This window comes from Pteropus vampyrus, unplaced genomic scaffold (genome assembly GCF_000151845.1).
Source record: "Pteropus vampyrus isolate Shadow unplaced genomic scaffold, Pvam_2.0 Scaffold197, whole genome shotgun sequence".
NCBI classification, from domain to species: domain Eukaryota; kingdom Metazoa; phylum Chordata; class Mammalia; order Chiroptera; family Pteropodidae; genus Pteropus; species Pteropus vampyrus.
In genome coordinates this window covers 1,664,326-1,672,069 of record NW_011888978.1, presented here as the reverse complement: position 1 = coordinate 1,672,069, position 7,744 = coordinate 1,664,326, and the positions used below count along the sequence as shown (strand labels likewise).

Genomic DNA, 7,744 nt, shown 5'->3' with positions numbered 1-7,744 from the left:
CCCAGTCCCACCATCTCCAGTGACTCCCCCTACCCCCCAATCTGGGGCCCTTCATTAATGTACTCCATTGTCTTTCCTTTAGTTGAAATATATTTCTCCGCATTCTTGGCGCTATCACACGTTGATGTAGGACAGCCAGGCAGAGGGCCCGTGAGAGGGAGCATGCGTGAACTTGGGGGCTTAGAGCATGTTCTTCAGGGTTTAATTTGCAACCCTCAGCTGGGGTCACTCACTACCGTTTCCCTCTGGGTCCCGTAAGCATTTGCTGTGCCTGGCCTTTTTTTCTTTTTCTTTTTTATTCCTATAACATAAGATTCGCCATTTTAACCATTTAAAAACATGTCATCCAGTGTTTCTAGAGTAATATTTGCAGTGTTGTTCAACCATCAGTACCATTTAGTTCTGGAACATTTTTATCCTCCCAAACAGAAACCTTGTACCCACTAGTAGCCAGTTCCCATTCTCTCTCCTCAGCCCCTGGCAATCACTAATCTACCTCCTGTCTCTATGGATCTGCCCACTCCGGGTACTTCATAGAAATGGAATCACACACTATGTGGCCTTATGGGTCTGGCCTTACCCCTGGTCTTTTAAAATAACGTCTCTTACAGCTGTTCAAGCTCATGGTTCACCATGTGGTCCCCTGTGCCCATGCAGGCTCCATCTTGTCCCTCGTGGACTCTGAGGCCCTTCCCTGTGGCCCTGGCTCTGCTGGGCAACCGGCTGTGCCATGTTTTCCAGAGCCACATGCCTGTGCCACTGACTATTTCCAACTCTTGGCCAGCTGTGGGCCAGCCTCCTGGCTCCTTCTTCTGATTTATCTGTAACCATGGCCACTTCTCTATTGGTTACTGGTCCCCTCTTGAGACAAGGATGAAGGAACTTTTATTTATTTCTTCAGAAAACATTTAGTTTAAAACCCTGTTACATATACTTTCTAGGCCAGTCCTCAGAAGGACTCCAGGCAGGGTGTGTAGTCCTAGGGCCCTTCTGTATGGGAGCTTCAGATGTCTGGTGACATGAATATAAAATACTACTATGTCTATGACCATGCCACCCTGAACAAGCCCAATCTAATCTATCTCAGAAGCTAAGCAGGGTCGGGCCTGGTTAGTACTTGGATGGGAGACCACCTAGGAAGACCGGGTGCTGTAGGCATAAAAAAAAATAAAAATAATAAGGGATTGTAAGCTGACAAGGTCCTTGCAGTCTGTGAGGTCAACCCAGGGTTGCCTCGCTTAAATAAATAAATAAATAAAAAGAAAAAGAAAATACTACTGTTACTACAAATCTGCACAGTAGTGCTCAGTGGCAGAAGGAAAGCCCCGTCTGGGCTGCTTAAGGGTGTGGCTGCATCTCACACACTTAGTCCCATCACCAAATATGGAGATGAGCTTGGGGTCAAGTCTGCTGGGTTCCTGTGCCTCTCCATGACAGCAACTTAAAACAGGCAGCAACCTGGGTTTGTGAAGCCCAGGGCAGTAAAGATCAGTGGGGACGCTGATAAAAAAAAGTTTAGCACATGCTTCCACTGAAGGAGTAGTCTTCTCCACACTCCTGAAATGATCTTAGCATTGACACTGAAGCGGCACTTGAGATTCTGCCAAGATGGCACAATAGCTAGGATGCTGGTCAGCTCTGGAGAGGCTCTAAAAGCTGGAAGATGTGGAATCTGAGAAATAGCAACACAAACCTTCACCAACCCCCATCCCCAAAGAGGAAGAAATAAGAACAGGAGAACCCCTTGCCGAGACTGAGTTGGTGCTGATGTTCAGAACTGATGTGTGGACGGATGTGTGTGTCTGTGTGTGCACATGTGTGAATGTGTCCGCGGTGGCAGCTAGGGCCAGGCTGGCCAGCAGAGCCATGAGAAGATACATTAGAGAAAAGAGGGGAGACCAATTTATAAGAAAAGTTATAAAGAAAACAGGGAAACCAAAGTTTAAATAATAGAGTTAGATGAGAGAGACAAGTCCAGTTTTATCAAGAATCAGAATACATGTAAATTGATTAAAAAGTCACCGGTTCAAAGACAAATGAATTTATAGTGGATCAACCAAATCTGAAATCCAGCTCTGTGCTCTACCAGACATACAACCAAAATGTAAAGGCAGGAGGAATTTGAAAAGAAAAGAATGGAAACAGAAATATCAGGCAGCCAAAGGCAAGCCGCCGTTTTTGTATTAATCTCAGACTCAATAGACTCAAGGCCTTGTTGGGAAGGACAGGTCAGCATCTAATGAGAACGGGTCATTTCCCCAGATGACAGAGCAGTTCTAACACGTCATTCACTCCATAAAGCAGCCTCAATGTATTTGATGTAAACTTTGTTAGAAATAGAGAGAAATTGACAAATCTATCATCATTTTGGGAGATTTAGGCCATTTTTGTCCAATTAGTGTTGGATTAAGTAGACCAAAAAAAAAAAAAATCAACCAAGAAAGAGTTCTGAATAACACAAATAATGTGTGTGATTTAATGGACATAGATAAATTTTGTGTCTGACAAGTAGAGGTCCCTCATTCTTCTCAAACACATGTGCAACTCTCATGAAAAAAATTGATCAATTTAGTGCAAGTCTCATGAAAATTAAGAAAATAGTCATGATGCAAACTCTGCTCCTGTATCATCATGCCTATAAGTTAATAATACCCCAAATAAAAATCTCCATTATTTAGAAATTAAAAAAATATTTTTAAGTAGTTCTTGAGTCCAAGAAGAAATAGTAATGAAACTAAAAATACTTAAAACTGAATGATAATAGAAGCACTAGATATCAAAACTTGGGTGGAAATTTATATTTGTAATTCTCAAGAAATTTCTGCATTAGAAAAATGTGCTGTGGGCTGGACGAAACATGTGTGGGCCGAAGGCAGTCCACAGCCTCTTACACAGTGCCAGAGGGGTTCGCCTCCCGTGGGGCTGGGGCGATGGGTGAGAAGGCCGCCCTGCCTCTGGGCGAACCAAGCTCAGCCCAGGCCTTGCTCCTGGGATCCAGGAGTCACCTCTGTGTAGCGGGCCCCTAGGCTGGTTACCAGCCACTAGTCCTAGGTCTACAAAGGTCTTGTGTTCAGCTCACTGAGAGTTCTCAGACTCAACCCCGGGCTCCCGTGCAGATACCTGCAAATGCCTGCTGCTTGTCCCATGAAAAGGGACCAGTCTCTTGCCGTCAGGGGTCCTGCTGGTTTCTGTCTCCCATGTGCCTGGGCTTTGGTTTTATCCAGAAACTGGGGAGGTGGTGGAAGGGGGTTGGGCTCTGCTTCTTTTGGCCAGAGCATAATTTCCACACTGGGCTATGCTAGAGTAGATCCCTCATTGGCAGAAATCTAATTCCTGCAGCTTTTCTGGAATAGCAAGCTCAAGCTCTCCCTGGCCCCTGAGCCTTTTCACAACTTTGCCTCCAGGATCGTGTGGAGGTCAATTTCACATATGTACATTCTCACCAAGGCTGGAGAGTTGAAAAGAGCCTCATTTATGGGTTGGAAACGGAAGGCCCAGAGATGGTGCTGTGAGAAAACGGCAGAAGCTGGGACTCAAACTCTGGCCTCTCTGGTGCGGGATATGGCCTCTTCCTGCTACGCCAGCTTCAAGTGCTTCCTAAGCCCCCATGAGGGATGAACAAGAGGACAAGCTGATGAAGTCTTTGCTCCTCCCCCTGGGGAAACAGTCGGCCAGGGCCCACTTGACACAAGCCACGTGTGAGAGCAGAATGGAAGGCGCCCACGGGCCGAAACGCAAGCAGAGGCTGTTAATGTGGGGAGTTAGTGTGGAAAGGAGGCATGCACTTGGCTCTCACCAGGAGAACTCACTCCCCTTCTTGATGAGAATACAACTAACCCAGTGGCCTCCCAGGGCCTTGCACTATGCAACACTGGACAGCCACAAAGCAGGACCAAGAGGCCTCGTTAGTTGGTGGTTAAAGTGTGAGCAGCCATGGAAGTCACCACCAAGTGTCACCTGGGGCCTGGGCCTGACCGGGAATGACTCTGAGAAATCAGAAGTCAAGAGGCAGGTTTTTATTTTTTAATTTTTTCTTTATAATAGGTTTATTGAGATATAATTCATATGCTCTAATTTACCCATTCTGAGTGCACGATTTATGGTTTTTCAGTATAGTCGCAAATTTGTGCAACCATTGTGATCAGTCAGCTTGTGAACATTTTTGTCAGCCCACAATGAAACCTCGTACCATTCGCACTCATTCCTCATTTCCTCTCAACAGGTTCTACTGCTTCCTTTCCAGTTTAAATGCCTTTTATTTCTTTTTCCCGCCTAATTGCTCTGGCCAGAAATTCCAGTATTGTGCTGAACAGCAGTGGCAAAAGTGGGCATTCTTGTCTTGTGTGTGATCTTAGAGAAAAAGTTTTCTGTTTTTCACCACTGAGTGTGATGATAGCTGTGGGTTTTTCAGAAAAGCCTTTTATCGGATTGAGGAAGTTCTCTTCTATTTGTAGTCTAGTGAGTGCTTTTATCATGAAGGGTGTTGGATTTTGCCAAATGCTTGTTCTGCATCAGTTGAGATGACTGCGTGGTTTATTTTCCTCCATTCTTTTAATGTTGTATATTATATTGATTGATATTCAGAGGTTGAACCACCTGGAATAAATCTCACTTGGTTATGGTGTACCATCTTCTTAATATGCGGTTGATTTGGTTTACTAGTATGTTGCTGAGGATTTTTGCATTTACGTTCATAAGCAATATTGATCTGTAGTTTTCTTTTCTTTTGCTGTGTTCATCTAGCTTTGTTATCAGGGTAATGCCAGACTCATAAAATGAGCTTAGAAGTGTTCTCTCCTCTTCAGTTTTTCGGAAGAGTTTGAGAAGGACTGGTGTTAATTCTTCTTCAAATGATTGGTAGAATTTACTAGGGAAGCCATCTGGTTCTCATTTTTACTTTATTGGGAGTTTTTGTTTACTAATTCAGTCTCTTGTTATAGGTCTGTTCAAATTTTCTGTTAATCCTTTACTCAATTTTGGAAGTTCATCTGTTTCCAGGAATTTTTTTGTTTCATCTAGATTATTTAATTTGTTAGTATACAGCTGTTCATAGTACTCTCTTATAATCCTTTTTTAAAATTTGTATAAGCTCAGTACTAATGTTCCCACTTTTGTTTCTGCTGTTAGTAATTTGAGCCTTCTCTCTTTTTATCTTGGTCAGTCTAGCTAAATGTTTGTCAATTTTGTTGATTTTTTTAGAGCAAACTTTTGGTTTTGTTGATTCTCCTTATTGTTTTTCTTTCTCTATTTTGTTTATCTCTGCTTTAATTTGTATTATTTTCTTTCTTCTACTAGCTTTAGGTTTTGTCTAGTTTTTTAAGGTGTAAGTTAGGTTATTGACTTGAGAGTTTTTTTCTTTTTTTAATGTAAATGTTTATAGCTATAAAATTTCCTTTGGTCCCTGCTTTTGTTGCATCCCATAAGTTTTGGATATGCTATGTTTTAGTTTTCATTTCTTTCAAGACATTTTCTAATTTCTTTTGTAATTTCTTCTTTGACCTGTTGCTGATTTAAGAGTGTGTTTAGTTTCTGTTTTGTGTGTGTGTGTGTGTGCACGTATGTGTGTGTGTGTGATTTTTCCAGTTTTTCTTCTGTCATTGATTTCTAGTTTTATTCTATTGTGGTTGGAGAAGATACTTCTTTTGATTTCAGTCTTTCAAACTTTATTGAGACTTCTTTTATGGCCTAACATATGGTTTGTCCTGGAGAATGTTCTATTGTACATGAACAAGAATGGATATTCTGCTATTTTTGGGTGGAATGTCGTGTATATGTCTGTAAGGTCTAGTTGCTTTATAGTAGTGTTGTAGTCCTTTATTTCCTTATTGATCTCCTGGCTGATTGTTTTATCCATTATTATAAGTGGAATATTAAAGTCTCCAACTATTATTGTAGAACTGTCTATTTTTCCCTTAAATTCTGTTTGCAATTGATATGTTTTGGGACTTTCTTGCTAGATGCATATTGTTTGTAATTGTCATATCTTCTTGATGGCCCTTTCTTCAATATATAATGTTCCTCTTTATTATAAAATTTGACTTCAACTCTATTTTGTATTAGTGTAGCCATTCCAGATCTCTTTTGCTTACTATTTGCATAAAATTTCTTTTTACATCCTTTTGCTTTCAACCTAGTTATGTTTTTGGATCTAAATTGAATCTCTTATAGACAGCATATAGTTGGATCATGGTTTTTTAAAAATCAACACTGCTAATCTCTGCCTTTTAGTTGAGAGTTTAATCCATTAACATTTAAAGTTATTACTGATAAGGAAAGACTTCAGCCACTTGCTACTTGTTTTCTATATGTCATATCATTTTTGTTTCTCAAATCCTCCAAAATACTTCCTTCTTTTGTGTTTAATTTTTTCCTGCTATATTGTTTTGATTATTTTCTTATTTTTTTTATCTATGTATCTTGAAGTCATTGTCTTAGTGGTTACCCAGGGGATTATAATTATTATCTTAAATGTATAACAATCTATTTTGAATGAATATCAACTTCGTTTCCATATTGTACAAAAAACAAAACTGTGCTCCAACACAGCTCAGTATCCCCCACCTTTTGTGATGTTATGTCACAAATTACATCTTTATACATTATATGCCCATTAACATAGATGAATAATTATTGTTTTGTGCATTTGTTTATTTAATCACGTAGGGGAAAAAAAGTTACAAACCAAGAATAAGTAGTTATCTTTATCAGCATTCTTTATTTCTTCATATGGATTTGAGTTCCTATTTAGTATCCTTTTATTTCCATCTGAGGGACTTCCTCTAACATTTCTTGAATGACAGATGGAGTAGCAGCAAACTCTCTCAGTTTTTGTTTATATGGGAATGTCTTAATTTTTTCTTCACATTTGAGGAATAGTTTTGCTGGTTATAGAATTCTTGTTTGACAGTATTTTCCTTTTAACACGTTAAATATGTCATCCCACTGCCTAGAAACCTCCATGGTTTCTGATGAGAAATCAGCTTTTAAGCTCATGGAAGATCCTGTGTAAGTGTGGAGTCGTTTCTTTCTTGCTGCTTTCAAGATTCTCTCTCTGTCTTCGTGTTTTGGCAACTTGATTATAATATGTCTCAGTACGTATCTCTTTGAGTTTATCTAACTTGGAGCTCCTTGGATGCATAGATTCATGTTTTATCAAATTTAGGAAGTTTTGGGCCATTATTTCTTTATATACAGATGGTCCCCGACTGAAGAAGTTTCGACTTATGATTTTTTTTTACTTTTATGGTGGTGAGAAAGGGACATGTATTCAGTAGAAATTGTACTTCAAATTTTGAATTTTGATATTTTCCCAGTCTAGCGATATGGGTTTTGATACTCTCGTGTGACACTGAGCGGCAGGAGCAAACCACAGCGCCCAGTCAGCAATGTGATGATGGGGCTAAATAACTGATACTCTACAGTTTACCATGTTGCCGGAGTATTTTGCATACTGTGTTCAATAAATTACATGAGATAGTCAACACTTTATTATAAAATAGGCTTTGCGTAAGATGCTTTTGCCGAATTGTAAGCTAATGTAAGTGTTCCAAGCACATTTAAGGTAGGCTAGGTTAAGCCTACCTTATAATGTTTGGTAGGTTAGGTGTATTAAATGCATTTTTAACTTATGATATTCTCAACTCATGATGGGTTTATTGAGATGTAACCTCTTTCTGCTCTTACACTCTCTCCTCTCTCTATGAGGTTCCCATTATGTGTATGTTGGTGCAGGTGATGCTTTCCC

The 7,744-nt window shown here is 40.0% G+C and overlaps 1 protein-coding gene and 1 pseudogene across 1 annotated transcript in view; both read left to right on the top strand.

Moving 5' to 3' along the window:
- ADAMTS2 (ADAM metallopeptidase with thrombospondin type 1 motif 2) overlaps window positions 1-7,744 on the top strand; it is a 216,925-nt gene that overhangs the window by 90,567 nt on the left and 118,614 nt on the right. The gene's annotated exons all lie outside the window — the stretch shown is intronic.
- LOC111746701 lies at window positions 1,041-1,158 on the top strand (annotated as a pseudogene).